Below are 24,655 nucleotides of genomic sequence, written 5' to 3'. Positions count from 1 at the left end.
TGAGGAGCAAGGCAACTGTTGGATACTTTGTGGTTGAAAGGGAGAGTACATTACCTCTCAACATGTAGCGCCAGAAGAAGTATCAGACAATTGTGGAGGAGCCACAATTGGTGAAGCAACTTCAGGAGGTTGTGGAGTAGCCACAACTGGAGAAGCTGAGAGGAGACCAAGTGGAGGCATCCACTCATGCAGAGACCTCCAGTAGGGGGAAATTTCGAGCCAAGTGGGCAGAGGGATCACATGCATCCATACCTCCAGGTTGAAGGTGGGGCGATGTGGAGTGACAGTCTCAAGAAGGCTGGAATAGGGGCAGGATCATTGAGGTATCCAACCTCTTTGATTAGACCTTGCTATGGGAGCCCTGATGAGGAGTAGCAGGACTGGCTGAGTGGGTAGAGATAGATGCGGATGGAGCGGCAGAGAAAGCTTTAGCATCAGAGGATGTTTCTAGCCCAACAGGGAGGTCAGTTGGGAGATCAGTTACTTACTTCTCACTAACTGAGTTGCAGTGCAACAATGGGCAACATGATGCAACATGATGAGAGGAGGTGCAGTGCGGATGCATGCTGGGAGATAGGACCAATAGTAGCATGGATGCAACAAGAAGAATCAGTGTGATTGATGCAGTCAGAGATAAAAGTGACAGAGGCTAGAGCAGTCAGATACTGAAGAGAACAGAGGTGCATAGTTTTCAGTCGACAGAGGCAATAGTAGTCAGAGACTTTGATGACAAAGGCATCATTCTGATTCAGGTTGGATGTTTTTTTGTTTCTAGAGTTGTTGGAGCAACAACACTAGGGAGAAGTGTTGCATGTAGAACATTCCAAAGGTTCAGGATCAGGTTCGAGTTGAATGCCTTTCTTATTGAAAGGGAGTGTTGGAAATAGCAACAAGAAATGCTAAAAATAGAAATTCTATAAATAACATTTTAGGTACCAGTGTTGGACATAGCAACAAGGAATGAAAAAATGGAAATGCTAAAAATAACATTGATATAAATAGTATTTCGAGATAGATTCCAATTTTAGTTAGTCCCTGAATTAAAATTGAGAATTAAAATTCGAATTTGATCTTAGCATATGTTTGTAAAATAATTAATTAATTCATCTTGAGTTAATTAGTTGTAGGAAATCAAACATGAAGTCTATGTGAAGACATGCAACAGTTTCTCCATTGATTGAGGAAGTTATCCCTTGATTAAGGAGATCAGGATGAGTTGTACTTTGAGTTGTAATTAGTTAGCTCAATTATCTGAGTTAAGTCCAATTAGATTAGTTCCAACAGTTTGTGGAATTAATTGTGAGTTCAGTTAGTTAATGCATGCATGCATGTAACTGCTGCACTTCAGATAAATGAATATTCTCTCATAAATAACTCATGCATGTCAGTTTAGTTAGAGACCCAGTTGAGATCAGAGGAAGGGATAGTGTACTATCAGTTGGAGGATTTTTCTTATATAGGAAACTCGTCCATGCAGAAGGAATCAACTCCTTCAGGATTGCGCAGTTATTTCAGAGGTCAGAGCAGTGTGTGAGGGATTATTACACACAGGTGGCAGCTTGAGGACCTAGGAGAAACTGCGCAAGGAAATAGGAGGCTTGGATGATTGAAGGAAGGCATATGCGTTTTCTATTATGTCTCTGAGCAGCATTGAGGGATTGTACTAAGAGCTGGATAGCTTGTGAGCAAAAGCTTTGTGTAATCCGGAGATATTTCCAATTGTATGATAATATAGAGATCAGGGTTTTTAGCTGAGGCTTTCCCCAGAGTATTCTTCTGTTTTCATGTGTGATTTATTTCTCATTCTCAGTTATATGTGTTCTATTTGATCTTACTCAAAATTTATTAAGCTTCCGCAAGTTTGTTGTAGAAGTAGATCTGGTATTTTGCTTTAGTATATTACATAATCAATTTAATCTACGGTGAAATTTCTACAATGGTTTCCTTCATCTAGATAATATGAGGCGAGAGGTATGCAATCAATCTCTTCAAGGCCATGAATTTATAGGGTTGGTCAATCCCAAAATGTTGCGAGAAAATATTTTCATTTTTAAATGCTCCTAAGATCTTCTTCTCTAAGTGCCCCAATAATAGACCTTTTCTTCCCTTATTTTAACCCTAAAGAGGCTTGTTACTTGGCTAAGGAAATATACGATTTTCTCCCTTTTCCTAAGCTTTGAGGTAATAGGACATCAATAGAGCCAAGACCCCCTACTAGCTCAAGGATTAAACCCCTATTCTAAAGATCATCTGCAATCGATTTAGAGGAGAGGAAGAAAATATTGTAATGGTGTTTGTGCGAAATAGAAGGGGGGGTGGGGAGAAGGCCTCCAACACAAGAGAAAGGTTGTTGATAGAAGAAGGGGGAATAGAAGGGGAAGAAGGAGGAGCAAGAGGAAAAGAGAGAGAAGGGAGGAGGACTGATAGATTTTGCAAATATATAAGGGGAAAACTATAAAGAGACTAGGAGAGTGGATCATTGAAACTAGCAGCTAAAGAAGGGGAAGGGGAGAAATAATTTAACATACCCGAAGAGAAAGTTGAGATGACAACATAACCAAGATGTGCATCTCCTTGGGGATCCTCTGATGTGACTGTGCACTTTATTTGTGCACCTCCACAAGTGTGACTAGAATGCCTTCCAATTTTTCCACTTAGGCTTGCCCCCTTCCATCCAAACTAGCGATTAGGTTAGAAGAAAATCTTGGAAGTATTTCCCTTGGAGGTGATACTATAAGAGGCCGCATTGTTGGATTCTAGATCCTTGTGCAATTTTTGTACTCATTTCTTTTTAAGCTTTCCACTAGGTGATTCCTCCCCCAAATGTTTGCATTAGTGACAAAAAGAACACTTGTAAGATATTCCTTCATAGTCGAGGGCTTGCTTGTGAATTTTAGATCCCACTTTTATGGTAATGGAATCAGGTTAACTAGATGCTAGATTAAGACCGACAAGGTTTTGTGCCATCGCCATATAGAAAGTTTTCTTGTAGGAGAAGTTGTTTCATAATAAAACCCTAATATATTTTGGATTTCATGAAATACCTCATCTAACCAGTAGTGCAGGGGGGTCTCTGGAATTCTGACCCATACCAGAACAATCAAGAGCCAATCAGAGAAGGAACCAAAATTCATTGTCATTTTTTTAAGGAAGAGGGCCTGGAACCCCACTACCAGCGTTAATGTAGAATCTTATCTGCATCCTCCCTAGATTGTGTGATCCATCCTAACTAGTCATTTTATAAGATAATGCATCTGGGAAAGTAACCTAAAACAAGAGTGAAATGTTTGTCTATCCAACTCTTCATAATAACTATATCCATCCTCTTACTTGTGGACTTGTCTACTACAACAACCTCTTCCATCCAGGATATCAGATCCCAAAACCAAACTGGGCTCATCTACCTTTCTCTTAATGCAATTTTTTGCTAGTTTTTAGAATAGTCTTCAGCACCAATTACTGGGAGGGCAACTAAGAATTCAAGGAAGTTTATTTGCTTAGTATTTTCCAAGTTATGATATCACACAGGAAACTAGGTGGAGTAGGTAAACAAGGGGGGTTACCGAGACTAAGGAGGTCACACAGTAAAAATCGTATGGTTGGATTTGATGAGGAGAAGGGTTAATCATGACATAAGGAAGGATGGATTTAGGGAGGGAACTTTATGGAGCTTTGGGGGACCAGGGGGATCACAGACAAGGAGAGTGACTAGGGAAGAGTGCATGGGTCGAGGGGTTGGGAGGGGGGCATGTGGAGGGAAGTGAAGAGGGAATGCATATTGTGTCGCAAAAAGGAGTCGTCCACTCAGAGAGAGTGTCCTAATAGTATGGTGGTGTCAAATATGCCAGGAGAGGGAAAACCAGAGGGGAAGACCAAATTTGAAATCCATCGTAAGGGTCTTCAGAGTAGTTGATTTGATCTGCTTCCATCATAGTTCAATAAAGGATCAGAGCCCCATTTAGAGATCCTAGTTTTCCATGAAGATAAAAAATTAGAAGTAGTTATATGTGAAATCCTCCTCCATATTTGTGTGTGTTTGTGTAATATTTTTATTTTGGTAATTTTAAATTTTTCATTTTTATATTTTATTTTTTAGCAATTGTTTTATGTGTTTTTTAAGGTGTTATTTGTCCTTTTTTAAAATAATTATGATGATACCATTTATCTAGGTGATGGTTTCAATAAAGTCATAATTGTAACTCTCAAAATAAAATAGTGATATTGGTAAGAACACTTTTTCATTTAGGGGTAAAAATGATCGCTAAATACAACCTCAAAAAACAATGAGAACTTTGAAGAATTATTAACAAGTTGGTAACTTTATTTTTATTATAATCTAATTAATAAACATTATTATAATCTAATTAATGAAAATATAAACATTATAAAAATGGGATTGGAAAATTTGTTCAAAAGTTTAGCTAGAGAAAACCTTGAATAGTGATATATGATCTTGGCAGTTTAATTCAATGAACAAGTTTATAGGTAAGACGCATAACCAAATTGCATGGAGATCAATTAAAAGTATGACAAATTTATTGAGATTACTTGATGCATGCATGAAGAGTGTAGATGTAGAGTCATTTAAATGTGCATGAAGGAGGTAAAAGACCGCGTGAAATAATGATGCAACATGTAAGTAGTCAAAGGTATAAAGAATTGGTTGATTTGAAAAGAAGTGAGTAGTCAAAGGTATAAAGAATTGGTTGATTTGAAAAGAAGTGAGGAGAAATTTATAAAAGGATATTTAGTCCTTAGAAACTTGAGGAAGGATAGGCTCCAAAGTGAAACATGTAACACGTGAATAATTAAGAAGATAGGATCGCAAAGAGACTTTATATCATTCTTAGCATGAAGATCAATAAATTAAGGATTATTTTCTTTTGTGCATTAAGATGATTAACAACATGATCATCTGAAGTTGCATGAAATTTATATACATATGTATCTTCACACCAAAAACGTTGGTTGGGAACTATCAAATAAAGGATTTATGGTCAACAATATCCATCTCATTACATTGAGAGGCGTTTTACAACTCAGTGTGGAATGTTGTCATATAAACTTAAATAATGTTAAATTAAAACAAAAATATTTGCATTTAAAACTAATTAATAAATTATATATATATATATATATATATATATATATATATATATATATATATGTCTATTTTAAATAAATAAATAAATAAAATAATATGGGTTGAATTTTATTAACTGCAAATATAGGGAATTACATTGAGAATTACAAAAAGTCAATTTGGTCTCTCACAAGGGAGACTAGACCATAACCAAAAATGTAATCTCCATAGAGATGAGAGAGACAACTAAAAAATAGCAATGACTACAAAAATCAAACTAATACTTAAATAGTGGCCTTGTTGGCCTTGAACAAAAATAGTTGCAAAGATGTAATCACAAACTAGAACGATATCAAATTCCAATAAGGGGGTCAGGATCAGATCCCACCACCAGAATAGGAGCTACTAGATCTATCAGAGATCTTCCAACTGCTAGGGGGGTGTCAATATGTTCTTCTATCCTCTCCAACCTATGGTTAATCTTCTCCAAACTACTATGAAAATCCCTTAGATGCATGTGCAAGTGATCCAAAGGTTGGAGTAGGTCCATACAAGACTCGCAATGGTCCAATAGAGTTATACCTAGAAGGAATTTCATTTTCCAGTACATATTCACCATGTGCGTGTATTGATTAAATCACCTCCTCATACATCATGTATCAAGGATCTGATATTCCCACTCAATAAATACCTATGTATCTAAGAGGGATGTTATGAGAGAAGAGGATTCAACCTCGAAACTAGCCAATTCCTCCTGAAAATGGGCTAGAGTTTTCTCCCAATACTATGTCACAAAGTCTTCAATTAGGTGATGCAAACGAGTATGTCCTCTATGGGCTCACTCCTGATAATGAGAAATGCCTCTTCTAACTCTGGACCTCTATCGTGACATGGTGAAAAAACACCTAGAGACTCACAGATAGGCCAAAAATTTCCCTAAATAAGATAAACCATCCCCACATAGTACCACATCAAACTGATATGGCCAAACGTCGAGAGATGGATGAACTGATAGACAATCTGCTTAGCAACCTTTCCAGCGAGGCCCACAATAGCCAAAGTAGCTACAATGTACAATCCCCTACCAACTTTCAAGTAGCAAACAATATAAAGTTGGAAATTCCACTAAACAATCAAGGCTTGCACTGAAACACTAGACAATGATATAATAAATCCCTCTAGCCAACCTAAGTTGATAATAGAGAGCTAATAATACAACATAGGCCCTTTGAACATTGGGATAATGCTAACCAACAAATTCCAAAATAATGCACAACCTAGAAAAGGCTCCACGGCCTCTTAGGAATACAACCAATATGATAAAGAAGACATTGGCACCCCGCAATACCATCCCAAATGATGAGCCTCGGTATTTCAACAAGAGTGTTGCAACTCCCAAGGAAACCAGCTTTAATTATCACCATAGGGTTCGTATAAACTTAAGAGGTGACAGTGTTATATGCACAGTAGGCTAGGATCTACTCAAGTCGCTTTGAAGCAATGGACTAGACCAAAGTATAAAAAGACCACTCTATCAATTGAAACTAGATTTGTAAGGAAAGAAATTGCATGAAAGGAAATTTCTACTCTATTTACAAAAATGGAAATGTTACTCTATTTGTAGAAATGTAAATGTTGACCTACCTGCTCAAATGTAAATTCTAAACTATTGTAAAGGCTACACTTCTTGTAGAAATGTAAAGGCTACACTACTTGCAGAAATATAAAGGCTACACTACTTGCAAAAATTCAAACATTAATCTATTTGCAAGATGTAAATGTTGCATTGAAAGGAAACCTAGTCATAGGAAATAACAATGCTTGAAATGGAAACCCTACCTTAAGAAGCATAGAAAAAAGAAAGCAAACCTAATCTAGCTTGCATAAAGAGAAAAGTATGTAATCAACCTTTAATCGCTACATTCCAAAGAGATTATATCTAGTGACAAATTTCATTAGATGTTTTGTGAGGTAATCAAGGAAATCATTACCGTGTTATCGAATTCATAAATTTGTCTTTTAACCCTGATTGTTGAAATGTGTCGCAATGGTAAGAAGGCAAGTCCTAAGTGGTCTTTGGTCTTCCTCAATCATTGTTTCAAAGCCTAAGGGGCATTATTTAGGGATGGGAGGAAAACAACAAGCTTCAAGGACAATTTTGGTCAAGTTTGGAGGGATTTTACTCGGTGCTACATGATGTTATAGGATATTATAAGATTGTTACAGGATTGCTACAGGATGCTACATGATTGCCCTGTTTTGCTACAGGATTGAATCCGTGAGCATTTTAAGGGTGAAAAAGGTGATTTGAAGGTGGGAAAGGGTAATGGATGTGTTGTAGTGAAAAAACAACACCCCCATTTTATTTTATCATAATACACATGGGGAAACTTTTTACATTGTATGTAGGCTTTGAGTGTTTATTGCTTCAGTTTAGCCTAGTCATCTTTTTCATTAACCCTTGTTTCATCTTCCCTTATGGTTTGCAAATTTATCCTTAGTTTTACTATTTATACTTTTAAGTTAAATTTTCATGTTTCTAAAGTTAATAAACTTGTAATTATTCTTTTGTTTATTAATGAGATTAATTAATAGTAAATAGCCCCCGATATTAAGTTCATGTTACAACATGTGGCAATAACATAACTTTATGCTATCGGAGTTGAAAATCTTTTAAAACCGAAGGTCGATGAATATAATGTGAAAAAAATGTAAATAACACACAAAAAATATATCGGAGAAAAACCAATATCAAAGTTTTGCAGAGTGTGTCACCACTTCAAAGTTGTGATATCTTAAAACCCCTGATCTCTGATATGTGATAACATATAACCTTCGAACTCCGATATATCACTCTACCAATATATGATCTCTGATATGCTAATTTCCCCGATCTCTGACCTCCTATATGCTCCAATCTCCGATATTCGAACCCGATTTGATTTAAGTTTTGATTAATTATAAATTCCCATCCGCTCCCATATCGAAACTTTTGAAATTATACTCTGATAAGACCTAATCTTCGGATCGTTGATATGGTTGCAGATCCAATTGACTTTATCATAATGAGTTAATATAATATCGTGTTCGTCTATCGCAAGTTTTGCAAAGTGTGTTATGTTAAGTCTTCGATACTCAAAGTCGCTGATACCACTCGACTCTTGCCACTTAGCACTTCCATATGGGGCCGCTGTTATAATAATTGAAAAGTTTATTTCAATGATTTTTCGGGAAGTTTGTGTGTTTAGATTTCGATTCAGTTTTTGGTTAAGTTTAATAAAATATAACTAATAAGCTCTGATTGATTGAAACGAGGATGAACCTAGGGTCGATAAGGAGGAAGTATAAGCTCGATCGAGGATTTCCTATCACTCTCTTCCATGTGAAACAATGCAGTTCTATACTGGGAAGATTGTTGTAATAGAGACTAAAAAAATGCCAACATCGTGAGTAGCAAATCAACCCTTCAGCTAAAGAACAACACTTCGTTGCAACGATTTGCAAAATTTGGCCTGTTTTCAATGAAATACAAAACCACCGATTCATTTACTTTTTATTTCTCGTTTGTTGAGAAACAGAAGGGATCTATTAACTTTGAAACTCTGTATAAATGCATGTCCCTTCAATAAAATTGAGGGGGGTCGCGATCACAAACAGGGAGCTCTGTAATAATTTGATTTGCGCTTTCACACTGTTGTAGAGCACAGAGTTTTATTATAGAGAATGTACAGAAGTTATGGGTCTTTTATAAAGGAACTTTGTACTATTGCAAGCACTTTCATTAAGGGTTAGAGCTACTCTCAGAACTGTGGTAATAAAATTTTGACATGGTTTTAATTAATTCTCGTTCTTGTATACTTTTACCGGAATGTAGGATTATTGTCTAATTGTTAAAGTTTCATTATTGATTTTGATATTTATTCTAAATAATATTACATTTCTTTGATATTATGCACTATTGTTGTGTCATTGAAATTTTGTTGTTGACACTTTGTTAAAGTTATCTTTGCAGGGTAGAATGAGATCGAAATCAATCTTAATTCATTGAAGTATTCATGTGGTGACTAATAACTATTTATCATTCATTTACAAACTTATTTTGCTTTCACTTGTATTAGTTAATTTGAACTACTTCCTTTAATTAGTACAAAATCATATCATGAATTATATCATTTATTCCCCCTATTTTAGTTAATTTGCTCTTGGACTAGGAGAGGGCTATCCCATTCTAATTCGAGATAGGTTTTTCATGTTTTAGATTAGTTATGCACCTCAATCTTAGTTTGCATCAAATCCTCTCTTAAATAGGCAAACAAATCCATTAAATAATTAGTTTGATCAGCCCTTTAATTCGATCAAACCTTTATTTTGATCTATTTCTTTAACTTACATCTTCAAAGATCGATATTAAGGAAATGTAACATGATGTATTATAGGTGTAAATAGATTAACTCTTATTGAATTGAGACTTCTTCCATATCAATTTGTAGAGGAACCTTCGGTGAAAATCACATAGAAAAACTTTTGTCGACGTGTTTCGAACCAGCCAGTGTGGTTCATCGTCAGGACGATGAACCACACTGGCTGGTTCGAAACGCATCGACAAAAGTTTTTCTATGTGATTTTCGCCAAAGATTCCTCTAGAGATTAAATCTTAGTTTAGGCTATATTAGTATTAGATTATTTTTAGGTTAGTATTAAATAACAAGATAACTGGACCCTAACCAATCAAAACCACCATCTCCTATGGAAAAGGATATGCTTTAAGTTCCTGATTGGGTGGTCTCCCCTAATGCTAACATCAGACATTTTTTCCGATCAACTTTTTTGGCACTAGAAGGAGGGCTAGCATCTGTTTGGTTTCTTTAGAGATCTTGTTTTAAAGTGTTATTTAATTTCAATGGTTCCTCTTAAGAGACTAATTTGGAGTTGCTTTACTGTAATTCTACCTGATTCGACTCCAATTCAGGTAACTAAACTCTTGTCAAAGAAGAACTTTAACAGTGAGAATAATGCCTTTGCTTATGAACATGTTTATCAACTTATTTTAAATTTAGTCGTTATGATCTTGATGAAGGTGTCATGTGCAGGTTGTTTACCCTTACTTTGGCAAGAATAGCAAAAGACTAGTGCAATGCCCTACCAGTTTCTTCCATACGCACTTGGAATGTTTTTGTAATTCTTTTCTAACACACTTTTCAGGATTACGACTTTGAAACAGTATGTGATCAATTAGATAATATGTGTCGTTTTGAAGGTGAATCATCAAATAACTTTCGTATTATATTCAAATTAATTTGTTCTCAATTTCAACTTGATGATTTACCTCCATAATTTCAATTAATAGGATGGTTTTATAAATTAATTTATTTTCCTTCCATTCCTAATCAATATGAAATAATTTCAAGTTTAAATGAGTCTTCTTCGCCTTCCATTAACATGACTGAAAAATATGACATGGAGAAATATGTTAATTACGATGAAGCTGTTGCAACCATATATGATAGATTTATCCATTTAATTCATACTTCTTATAGTGTTAATGATAATTTAGACTCACTTTCACATGTTAATGAATTGCAACCAACTAACTTTGAACAAGTTGATAATTGTTTGCAAGAAGATCACATCAACATATTTGAAGAATCAATGATCCCGAAATCAGAAAATCAGTGGACAACTCAAATACCAATCATTGAATTTGAAATTTTTTATTTTTGTTATAATGATTACCTGCAAAATTCAAGACAACAGGAAAGTATGGTCAATAATGAATCTGACATCAGCAATATAGAATAGACAAAAGAATTGTCCATAGAGATATTTTTAGGTTCATTATCTCAAACTCTCATTTTCGTCTTTATCCTAATATTTTTAGAAAATCAGTTCCTATTCATTTTAATGATATCTCAGAAATCAAAGAAATTGTTACACATGAATTTCCAGTTGATTATTGTCAAGATAATGAAATACTTAATGATCATTATTTCAATTTAAAAAAAAATGTGCCCAATTCTTCTTTTTGTTTTGATGTGTCTCGTGGGAATGCTATAAATTTTAAGGAAAGTTGTGAAGTCATTTATGACAAATACGTTGATAATGAGGACATTCATTCATCTCCTTCTTCATTAAAACCTCATAATCCAAGTAAAACCTCATTTGAAAATGGAGAAAACTCTAGTTCAAAAATTATCCCAATAATTTCTCATTTTCAATCTTCTAATCATTTTAATGATTTCATTGCTCAAGATTCCATCTTGATATATTACTCTTATGATGATCACATTACCTTTTTTATTCGTGATCCATTATCTCATGCACAAGATGGTGCCGATCACCATTCCAATTTCATTATTTTGGCTAATTTTTGTCAAAAAAATATTTTCAAACCTGTCTGAATTGTGGTATAACAATAATTGTAATTATAATATAAGTATTGATTGGTTAGAATTTTCTTCTTCTTTTATTTTTCAACTCTTTGATATTCTATGTTGGTATGTTAAACTGCTCGATATTTCACATGCATGAGATACATTAACATAAAAGGATGAATTTGAAATTCAAATCTTTATTTCTAAACATCAAAAGCCATTACTCTTCCAATTTTGTCTGATGTTCAGCTCATATCAATATTATTTTCCTTCTCAAAGGAATTTCCAACAAAAAACTGTACTCGAGTGTGCTTCACAACATGACCAACCATCTAACACAATATATGATATTCCATCATATGTACAAAAAACTGACAATTCGATGCAGGTCATTGAATTTAAATTTTCACAATCTAACCCGTTATCGTCTTCTTCAGATTAATTCCAATCTCTAACTTATATTCATCCATACTTTTATGATCCCATCGAGATCTAGTTGGAAGAAAAACTCCAAGAGAGGGTGAATATAAATAAGTTACTTCTTGTACATACATTAACAATAGTTGTACATAATGTTTTTATTCTTATTTCTTTTGGTTTAAGTAGATTTATATTTTTATTACTGATGTTTGACATGCACTTTCATGCAGAAAATAAGATGCTTGTATGGGTTCATTGGAAGTACGATTTCACTTCGTATTAGTCTATCTTTTAGATTAGGATTATGACTAGTTTAGAAATTAGTTTAAATTGAATAAGAAGATGGTTTTGAACTTTGATCAATACATGGGAGAAAATGAAGATTCATCAAGTAAAATTATGATTGAATTCTTCCAAGTACACATTTATATGTTCATCCTCATCTGGTTTGAGTTTTATTTTAGCTTTTCTTTTATCTTTTAATCATTATTTCTTTCTTATATTTTGTTGTTCTTCTTGCAGGTTCCCATGGATTTGATTTGTAGATTCAGCTTTGCTGGCAACTAGCATTTCGGAAGAACAATCATCATATGGCATTAGGGAGTTTTCTCTTTTCTAATTTTGCATACATTTTTAAATCGATTGTCAGTCTTATTCTTAAAATTGAATCTTTAAAGACTCGCAAACTATCTTTAGGCAAGATTTGCAAAAGTAATAAAACCCCTGTCAAAGCATCCAACAATAACTCTAAATCAATAACTATGATTTTAAATGAAAGAATTTTATTAGAAAATCATCATACAAGATAAATTCAACATAATCATCATCTAATTACATTTTTATGTCAATTCTCTATATTATCTTGTAAGATGTATCTCAAGGTTTATTCTCTTGATTGTTTTGTTTATGATTTGATAAACATTTTAGGCTTAACTGGATTGTCTTTTCATTTCATTTCACAATAAAATTAAGTAATATTTTCTCTTTCAACTTGGCATAATCATTGGGCGAGTCATTTTTATGCTCTAATTTAAATTAACGGAACCTAATCTCTAAGGATCACTTCAATGAAGATGATTTTGTTTATATTCATTTTTAGATTTCCTAACCAAATAGAGTGCCTGTTTCTTTGCGTTTAAAGCTTTCCTTTATTTGATTATGAATTATCTTTAACCCTTATCTTTAAAGAAAGTAAAACACATTTAACAGCGGTTACTTAAGGTCGTGAGTTCTTTTGGGAGCAAGCTTAATCAAGTGAATAGTAGTCATCTTAAAGATTTTTATGCCATCCCTTACTCTTAAGGGGCAGTATGCCACCCCATCTATTAAGTAATCCCTATGAGATTAACAGTAACCATAGTTAAACATAAAAAAACAAAAACGGCCAATTGAAGGATAGGAGGTCTCATAATGAGCCAACCTACCATGATCATAAATTCTAACATTGTGGCATTACCATTATTGGTCACCGAGCCAAAGTAATGGCTTTCGACCACAAGGTTGAAGGACAAGAGGTGTCATCACGAGTCGGCTTGTTCACCATGTTAGATCTTATGAATGGAATTGTCATTAGCTGGTTACCAAGCCAAAATAGTGATCTTCAATTGGAATTCAAATAAATTTAAGATGATCTTTTAAAACTATGCATTTATTCCTAATAGATGGGACACTTGCACCTAAAAGGGTTAAAAGGCATTCCTGTCGTGGCTATAGATGCCTATTGGCAGCAGTTGTCATGCCTATGGTATGAGAGTTAAATTAATACTATGTTTTCTTGATTAGCTTGCTTACTCAAAAACTGATGTCCAATTAAGTTGACTATTGTACATATAAATTTACTGAAAACATTGAATTCATGGGGTAAATTTTTTACAAGTTCATGAACGATAATGGTATATCTATTTATTTGAAAACATATAATAGGAATAAAATGGTTAGAATATCTAAATTTGAGCATTTCAAATTATCTAATTATAATTCCTTCATTTTTAAACTAAGTTTTGTATCTTTACAACAGAGATAATTTCTTCTCCCTAGTGTGTCACCATTGTTGTAGTGAAAACACAACACCCACATTTTATTCTATCATAATAGACATGGGGACCCTTTTTACATTGTATGTAGGATTTGAGTGTTTATTGCTTCAGTTTAGCTTAGTCATCTTTTTCATTAACACTTGTTTCATCTTCCCTTATGGTTTGCAAATTTATCCTTAGTTTTACTATTTAGACTTTTAAGTTAAATATTCATTTTTCTAAAGTTAATAAACTTGTAATTATTATTTTGTTTATTAATTAGATTAATTAATCATAAATATCCCCCGAGATCAAGCTCATGTTACAACATGTGGAAATAGCCGAACTTTATGTTATCGGAGTTGAAAATCTTTATAACTGAAGTTCGATGAATATAAAGTGAAAACAAACGTAAATAACACACAACACATATATCGAAGAAACACCAATATCATAGTTTTGCATAGTGTGTCACCGCTTAAAAGTTACGATACCTTAAAACCTTCGATCTATGATATGTGATATCATATAACCTCTGAACTCTGGTATATCACTCTGTCAATCTCTGATCTCAAATATGCCAATTTCCTCAATCTCTGACCTCCGATTTGCTCCAATCTTTGATATTCGGACCCGATTTGATTTAAGTTTTGATTAATTATAAAATCGCATCCACTCCCATATCGAAACTTTTGAAATGATACTCTGATAAGACCTAATCTTTCGATCATCGATATGGTTAAGGATAAAGAGCTAATATAATATCGTGTTTGTTTATTGCAAGTTTTGCAGAGTTTGTTATGTTAAATATCCGATACTCAAAACTATCGATACCACTTGACTCTTGCCACTTGTCACTTCCATATGGGTTCTTTGTTATAATAATTGAAAAGTCTATTTTCAATGGTTTTGCGTGAAGTTTGTGTGTTTAGATTTTGATTCAGTTTTTAGCTAAGTTTAATAATAAAACTAATGAGCCTTGGTTGATTGAAATAGGGATGAACCCAGGGTCGATAAGGAGGAAGTATCCGTTCGATCTAGCATTTCCTAACACTCTCTACCATGTGACACAACGCAATTCTGCACTGGGAAGTTTGTTGTGACAAATACTAAAAAATACCAACACTGTGTGCAACAAATCAATACTTCGGCTAAAGAACAACACTTCGTTGCAACGATTTCCCAATTTTGGCATGTTTTCAAAGAAATACAAAACCTCCAAATTCATTTACTTTTTATTTCTCCTTTGTTGAGGAATCGAAGGGATCTGTTAACTTTGAAACTTTGTATAAATACTTGTCTCTTCAATGAAATTGAGGGGGGTCGCGGTCACGCATAGGGGGCTCTATAATAATTTGATTTGTGCTTTACACTATTGTAGAGCGCAGAGAGTTTTATTATAGAGAATATAGAGAAGTTATGGCTCTTTTATAAAGGAACTTTGTATTATTGCAAGCACTTTCATTAAGGGTAAGAGCTACTCTTGAAACTGTGGTAATAAAATTTTGACATGGTTTTAATTAATTCTCGTTCTTGTATACTTTTACTGAAATGTAGGATTATTGTCTCACTGTTAAAGTTTTGATTATTGATTCTGATGTTTTCTCTAAAGAGTATTACATTTCTTTGATACTATGCACTATTGTTGTGTCATTGACATTTTGTTGTTGAAACTTTGTTAAAGCTATCTTTACATGGTAGAATGAGATAAGAATCAATCATAATTCATTGAAGTATTCCTGTGGTGACTGATAACTATTTATCATTCATTTGCAGGCTTATTTTTCTTTCACTTGTATTAGTTAATGTGAACTACTTCCTTTAATTAATACAAAATCATATGATGAATTATATCAGTTCTTTCCCCCTGTTTTAGTTAACTTGCTCTCAAATGAGGAGAGGGCTATCCCATTCTAATTAGAGATAGGTTTTTCATGTTTTAAATTATTTCTGCACTTGCATCTCTGTTTTCATCAAGTCCTCCCTTAAAGAGGCAAACAAATCATTAAATCCTTGGTTTGATCGACCGTTTAATTCAATCAAACCTTTATGTTGATCCATTCCTTTAACCTACATCTTTAAAGATTGATATAAAGGAAATGTAACATGATGTATTATAGGTGTAAATAGATTAACTCTTAGTTTAGGTTATATTAGTATTAGATTAGTTTTAGGTTAGTATAAGAGAACAGGGTACCTGGACCCTAACCAATCAGAACCACCATCTTCAACGAAAAAGGAGTTGCTTCAAGTTCCTAACTGGGTGGTCTCCCCTAATGTTGACAGCGAACATTTTTTTTTAACTATAGGAGGGTAGATGAAGCTTGTATGAGGCCCTTTCCAAGGTTAGTACACTTCAAGGGCCCATCTTACACAAGAACCAATGCACACGGTTGCCTTAAATAACCCAAGAATATACCTTCAATGAACGGGGTTTTGAGGGAGTTGTTGATGTTGAAGAAAGGGAGATGGTGGTGGGATAAGGAGTGTAAATGAAAATGTTGACCATGCATATCAACACTAGTACCTGAAGACCACATAAAGGTACCCAATTTTTCCAAACAGCTAGAGCGCGTTAACAATGTAAAATGCAGAAAATTGAAATGACTGGGAAAGGATGAGTTGAATTTTATTGGAAATATAATTATTTTATTGAAAGACAACCTATCTCTATATTTTCACAAGACCTACATCCACAAGAGGTTATACTTCATGTGCTCAAGAAAACTACTAAACCAATCAAAAGTTTGCAGAAAATAGAGATGTAAGAAAAATACTAATAATAACTACAAAAGAAAATAACTGTATATGTGTATGTATCTATATATATATATATATATATATATATATATATATATATATATATATATATATATATATATATATATATATATGCTAATACATTATCCTCAACCACATTTCCTACAAGAGAGGTGGTAGATAGACTTGCACAAGCAATTTTCATAAACAAATTCTTCTAATAAAGGAAGAAAATGTTGCTAGGAAATAAAATGCATAAGTAAAATACACATGAGAGACACTGCAACCTATGGTTTGGGACCTAACCCACGGGGACTCAATCCTCTAACACAAGCTCAGATTGAAGATAACAAGGGGTCTCTCATTAGCATCAAATAGTGCTCAAGTACATGACAAACGAATGAAAATAATAAGTTCGAGCTCCTAGCTCTTAGTAGTCTCTATCTTCTCCAAAAATTTGAATCCTATTAATCCCTTCGAATTTCTTATTTATACAAAAATGAATGAGGGCCATCCTCCTTGGAAAGAGGTTTTATTCCCTCCAAAATACCTAGAAAGGTGGATCTAGCTCCCTAAGATCCTTGCAATCTGTAAGTGCATTAGTTGTTAGTGGATATTTGAACACTATGGGTGAGTAAATTCAAGGAGCTAGTCGAGTTGTAGGTGAGTAAATGTAGGGGACAATCCTCCTACATATTCTCCATCTACTTCCAATGTATCTTTGCATAGTAAATGCACTCAAATTCACTCTTTCCCTACAAATTAATCACATTAGGCTACGAGATATGAAAAACATCATTTAGACTTCCTAATAAGCACATTATAGTCAAAAAGATGTTATTAAGTGTGAGTAAAGAGGTAAATATAAGTTGAAGGAAGGATAGATGGGCCTTATGATATACCTATTAATGAGGCCCATCACCATAATGCACCAAGAGAGGATGAAGGACCCTCAACCTACAAAGTCCTCCTCAATACCCAACCATCGGGTGATCAACGTCATATAGAAAGAAAGCACCCACTAAAATCCTCCATCGAAGAAAGGAGTGAAACCAAAACTAATACATGAGAGAAAAAGAAGCAATCACAAATAAAGAAGAGGAACCAAAAATGAATGATGACATTAACTGGTGAGAGAAGTGGGTCCTTCCACCTTGAGTGCCTTAATAGAGGAGAAAAAAATGACAATAGTTTCCCTTTTGTCTGATTAGAGATAGATAGTTTGCAATTGAGCCAATTGAAGTGGTGGTTACCATAACCATCGCGCCATCCTGAAATAACACTTGAAAAAATCACATGCTAAGGTTGAGAACCCAAGCATTCCACCCACTATTGGGCATACCACAAGGTGGAAAAAACCTCGGTTTGGTGGAGTTTCTCCTAGCCACTTTTGTCCCAACACCTTACATTCTCATGCCTTGTGTCTACATAGGGGTATTTAACTACAAACCAAATTTTCCCTCCCTTAGCCTAGGTCTCAGATAATGATAAGTCATTTACGAGTACCCGGCTCTTCATCATAGCCATCCTCCCCACACACTTTATGTTGGTCAAATCCTCACTACACTTTCCTCTCATCTGCCCATTTGTGAGCAAGTTTAATTCCATTAAATACATTATTACACTTGTTGGGGGTGTGTTTCCATGTTCCCTTTGTCATTACCAAGGTGGGGAAGTTCCAACTCACACCACCTCCCTCATATCCAAAGCCACCCTATCTAGGATTTGGAAATATTTCTGAGACATCTACCAACATGTCGCCTTTAAAGGAGAATCGGGGAGATAATTACAAACTGACACCATAGAATGAGAATATTCCAGCATCCTTCATTTTCTAGCATCTATGAAACTTTACTACTTGTTCTTCTTATGTGCAACAGAATAAGAATTGGAGTATTAGATATAAAGAGAGATGCATGTTCTATAAAGGATCCTAACCTCCAACTCGTAAATACCTTATTGATATGGGACCCATCTTGGATTCAACGGATCATGTTTATGATGATTTGTGAGTCCCCTTCCACAAAGATATTATAATAACCTTGGGTTTGGGCATACTCTAGGCACATTCTTAGACATATTAATTATGTCACATTGTTAGTGTTAATTGCAATTGTCCATGAATACAAGCATCCCTGTGTGATCTTTAATTTTGCCTCAAATTTCTGTTGGGCTCGGATTACCCTTAGCGGTGCCTTCAAATTTTAGTGTTAAGAAAGATGGCGAAGGGGGATTCCAATTAATTAGGATGGAGACGATGACAAGAGGAGGGACATCTGGGGGGTGGGACCACTCATGTAGAATTCAGGATTCAACTCCTTAAGCCTTCCAATATTGAGGGGACCAAGTTAATGTAAGGAATGTTTCCTTTACCCGATTGACAAAGGAATTCTATGTTGAATCCATAGGTGTTTATGGCGTTTAAAAATATGTCTATTTCTCTCTTTCTAAATGCCCTGGAGGAGAAATCCAGGGGAAATGGTCTAGATGCAATTGAGAATTGAATTGTCAAAGGCTCTAAACTGCCAATTGATGATAGTATTCAGAAGGCTGGCAAGGTCTCTATCCAATTTGGAGAGGAAGTCTTGAAACCTATTCCATAACCTCCAAAAAGGTGGAAGGGCTAAATAAGAGATATAAGTTCTTAGCATTCAAAAAACATAGGGGCAATGAGAAGGTCCCTCCAATTTTCTCTTATGGATGTTTTCCCATGTTAACAGTTTGTTTTGTAATAGAATCCATGGGAAAATTGAAACTTTAGGCCATAGATTTTGTTTCCATATCTTAACCCAAACCTCATTAGCAGGTTGGTCATGATATCCTAGTTCTAGATGGTATACTTCACTGACTAAGAAGGTTCCCTTAGAAATATAGCCCCATATTAGCTAGTCAACTTGATGCGAGACTAGGATCCAATGGTGTGACAAGTTGTTCCAAACGTTTCTCCAAATTTCACCACCTAGTTTTGGATGCTAGTTATTTGGTTGTATCCATTGCTCCATCATTGATCTATCATCTCCTCTACCTAGTAATATTCAATTTTTACTTTTCACTGGGTTATAATTTACAACCTTAGCTAGTCTAGCTCCACTTATTCCTCTAGGTCAGGCAGTTACTACCAAGAATCTTCCCAAAATAGAGTCATGCTCTCATTCTTTACTTCTCACAAACAATGCTTTTGGATCAATCCAATATACTTATTTTCTAGAGTCCTGATCAATGATCCGGGGATAATGTGTTTCGTCGTATCATATTTTGGTGAGGAGTTGTAGGAGCATATTTGTGTGTCCATATTTATTTCCATAGATTCGTTCCTCCTTGGAGCCACCTCCACTAAATCTTAGCACCTAACATTGTGGCCATTATAGAGGGGTCCCACAAACCTAGTCCACCTTTAAGTTTGAACTACACATCATTTCCTAGGCCACTAAGGGCCATTTATTCTCCAGTACTGAGCCACCTCAAAGGAAGGATCGTTTAATTCTTTAAAATTCTTGAAGAATGACTGACGGTTCCATCATAGCATAACACAGGTACATAGGGAGAGATTGTAAGACAACTTTGAGGAGGACTAAGCAACCCACCATATTTAGAGATATGAACGTCCAGATTAATAATTTACTTTGAAATTTTGTAAGAAGTTCCTCCCAAACACTCCACTTGAGGGAGTTGTCCACTAAGGTGGCGCCTAAATACTTAGATTGGAGCTTGTTAATCTAGATCTATGGGATTCATGCTACATGCCTTTGTACAATCATAGGATTATTAAAGAAAAAGATGTGGGTTTTAATTCTATTTATTTCCATACCTGAGGCCACATAGAACATATCTAGGATATGATTGAATGCACAAGATTCTTGCGTCATTAAGTTACCCAGTTGATTTGTATCATATCAAAATATTATTTGTCATCCACAACTATGCTTTCAGAGTGGAAAAAAGTGGAGGAATTAACTCATGGGACCATTTTTATCGATGGGACCCAATTTGGAAAATTGGGGTCTAAAACCTTCTAGGAGCATTTTGAGGCACCAAATGACATTTTTTGGGGGTAAAACTTGGTCACTTTAGTGTGACACCTTTTTTTCATATTCTAAACATGGAGACCTTTCCAATGGCACAAGAATCACATCACTCAGAGTCTTTATGCAAAATGTATGGCACTCGGAATGATGTCATGCCAACCCCCATTATTCATCGAAAAAAGGCTAGTTGCATGATTATAATGAATAAGACTCTATAAGAGTCCATGTTGTAATTTTGGTTAACATTTGAGGTAGTAAAACCTAACCACTAGTAGACTATCGAGTTGTGTTATAACCAAGCCACTAGGAGGAAAAGAGCGATGGGAAATGAGAATGTAGAGAGGATTTGTGCATTGTAGTATCCCATGGGCCACAAGACATACTTCTTTATACTTGCAACCATTTTTTATTCTAAGAAAGATACTAGAGCGACCTCATCTTCCAATTGGGTTTTCTCCCAAAAGGGTTTCCCAAGTCATATCTTGTTTCAAATCATGGTTTGTGAGTTTTAATTTCATTATTCTCTATTTTATGCATAATTTTAATTTTTATGCATACAAAATTAATAGTAATCTACAAATCCAAAAATCTAAAGAGAAATAAATCCCTAATAATATTGATTTCAATTTTTTATATATAGTTTTATCTGTAGAAATTTTACCACAGAAACATTATATTTATTGAGAAGAAAATATTGAATCAACCACAATAATAAAACATTCATACATTATATGCACAATGTTTACCTTGGGAAAACCCCAATGATGGGGAAACACAGCCTAATAGAATTCCATTAGCCTTGGCCAAAACCCTCGCCAACCCGACCAAGTCAGCCTTCACTGCTCACCTCTATGTCCTGCCTTATAATGAATTCTTCCTATACTTTTTTAAAGGCTCCATTACAAGCAATCCCATGGGAAGAAATCCATGGGTACGCTATAACATGTGCCCACAACCACCACTATTCAATTTGGTCAACTTTTACTATATCTGTCAAGTTTACTTAACATTCCCCCCTTAAACCTTGAATTTATATCTGTTTGACTAAATCTAGCCAAACCTGCCAAGTGAGTCAGCCCCACTCACTCTGGCCTTTACCCCCCTCAAATTTTATACCTGGGGTATCAGTTAACCTAACATTCCCCTATTACCTTGGTCTAACCCAAACTTTACCGACAATTACCCAGGGTACTCATGCCTTACCAAGTCTTACAACAATATGCCTCTTTACATGCAATAATTGACTCCATTTTAATCAATTTTTTAAAATCCTTTTTTGTTATCTTTATATGACCATCCTCTCGAATTTGATACACTCCAATCTTGATGCTCTCCTCAGCCACATTTGATTGATGCATTCTGTCAAACAATTTGCATGTAACCAACACCCATGGTTTCTCTCTATGCACTTACACAACATGACCTCCATTTTCATCAATGAATCCAGTCAATAATGTCGTGACACTATTGAAGCTCACACTTTATGTGGATTACCTTACTTAGCAAGAAGCTCTCTAATTTTCCCATTGCCATCCAAGCTTCTCGTTGCCACTCACCATTTTTCTCTAACAATCATGAACAAATTGCGTGGAAATTGAAAATATGTAGCCCTTTGTAGCTGTAACAATCTCTCAATTGTTTCCAAAAAATTTATGCATCCCTTCTCGTAAAATACTCTTGCAAATTTTCATGACTAGCATATGCTATGCCATCCCACCTTGAAGATAGAGATCAACTCATGAAAAATATGCTTGTTACTCACCAGATGTCCCCACATAGAGATTTAGATTTTGACACCCTTCCATCTACAACCATCCTCATGTGGAATTATTTTCGCTAGCCACATCTAGTATGCCCCTTTCACTCTTGTTCGTTTGGTCACACACCCACCTTCTTAAATCCTTGCATTCATATGGATCTTTGCCAGATCTAGTCATAATGGTCACCTTCTTGATATCTGTAGCCAACATTGGAATCACTGATACCATCGTCAGCACCAAAGGGAGGCACGCCGCTAGGTCTAGAATCACTATTGTCCTTCCATTTTCCTCGACACACCTGAAATAACATTACCATTGCCCAAGACAATGTCAGTAAGGAAGTCACGGCCCATGGACCATTTCTATCCAGGCAACCATGTTAGTAATTATCTCTGACACCATTATTTTTGGTTGATGGAGACATAGACACAATAATTACCTTTTCATAACCCTTTGGATGTAGCTACAAGATGCACTTTCTAGCAAAAAATTAAATGGAATTACCACCACCATCTTTGCCCTTGACATCCCTAACAAGATTCTTGAGACCCACTATGCATTTGGCATCTTCATCCTTGCCCAAAAAATACCTATCTATTTTTCCTCAGCACCTCGCATTGTGTTGCACCATAATATAATGACTTATCTCTAAAATAATCATCTAGAGAATGATCAAGACCAGTTCCTTTAAGTGCCACACTTATGAGTTTTTGTTGCAATCAAAGATAGAGGAAATTGAACCCTCCAAGTGTTCAATTCTCCACTCGAAGTGTGTATTTCAGAGCTCCAAGGACCACCACGACCATGATCCCTATCACCACTATTCCACCACAAAGCACCTTCAGTGGAATTCTCTTGTTGGTCACAACCACCATTTCACTGCTAGTTTGCACAACAAATCACAACCATGCTACCTGCACTTAGAACTGTCACAAAATCTATTACAATCTCTCCATTTGTTAGGTCACATAAATCCTTGGCTTTAGAGGTGTCCCCTAAATCCATGTCTATTGAATGCAACAAGAAAATCTAGTTTTGACTTTGCCTTGGTCAAACTAGATTAAAATTCGGATTTCCATGTTAGCAGACTACTTGGAGGATTTTAACTTGTGTGACATGGCCTGTGTCACCTAGTTTACTTAGTGAATTCGAGTTGGAGGAGTTAGATTTCAGTTATGCATGATTGATTGCTAATTTGTAGCAATCTATTTCAATTAATTTGAGTTGTTGTCAATTTAACTAGTTCAAATTTCCAGAATAACTACTCGAGGTCAAGTTGTGGAAGTGGAACTTCAACCACACTGAGTGATCAATGGGTTAATTGATTAATCGGCCCAAAATAATTGTTGCATGCATAGAATTCAAGTAACCCAGTTGAGATGGAGATTTCAAGGCAATGTACTATCATTTGTAGCATATTTCAATGTGTATAGGTGGTACATGCAATCAGAGGAAGACCTAAGGCAATTTTGCAATTCCATAGTGTGAAATTCCTAAAAAATAGGGGAAATTTCCCAAAGGAACAGTGCAAGGAAATAGGAGCTTGGAGGGCTTGAAATTTGGCTTGGCCAGAGTCAGCTAGTCAGGAAGAGGGATAAACTATACACTTGCAAGGTGTGATAAAGCTTGAGCAACCATATGCATTTCTTCTCTATTATCTGATTAATGCAATATAGATAGTAAGGGGTTTTAAGTAGTTTCTTTCCCCTAGATAAATATCCATGCATGTGTGATGTTTCATTTTACATGTATATGATTCTTGTTTTAGATCGTGATTTAACTTCCAAAGATGAACAAAGTAGATTCAAGTCGTGTGATTTAGTAAATTTCATGAGCAATATTGAATCTACACAATAATTTCTACATGGTATCAGAGTTGGAATTACTGTAGAGTAGAGATTTCAAAGTTTTCATTGCAGGAGGTTCGAATTTGTAGATTAATGTTGCAGGTTTTCTTCGGGACTAAGAAGATGGCTTTAAATGGACTGAGGCTCGAGTATGCCCTTGAGGGAATCTCGAATTATGTTGCATGGAAGGACCGCATGGAGGAAGTATTGGAGGATAATGGGTTGAAAAAAATCATTAATAATGATATTCCTAAACCAACAACATTTGATGCTAAGGATCTAGCAGAATATAAGAAGTGTGTTGCCAAGGTGAGGAGAATTATATTGGAGGGAGTACGAGACTATATTGTCTCCAATATACATAGGAAAGAGAC

Source organism: Pinus tabuliformis, chromosome 8 (assembly GCF_031772625.1).
Source record: "Pinus tabuliformis cultivar Carrire ecotype Pingquan chromosome 8, CPIR1, whole genome shotgun sequence".
NCBI lineage: Eukaryota > Viridiplantae > Streptophyta > Pinopsida > Pinales > Pinaceae > Pinus > Pinus tabuliformis.
Note: the sequence above shows the minus strand (reverse complement) of the source record.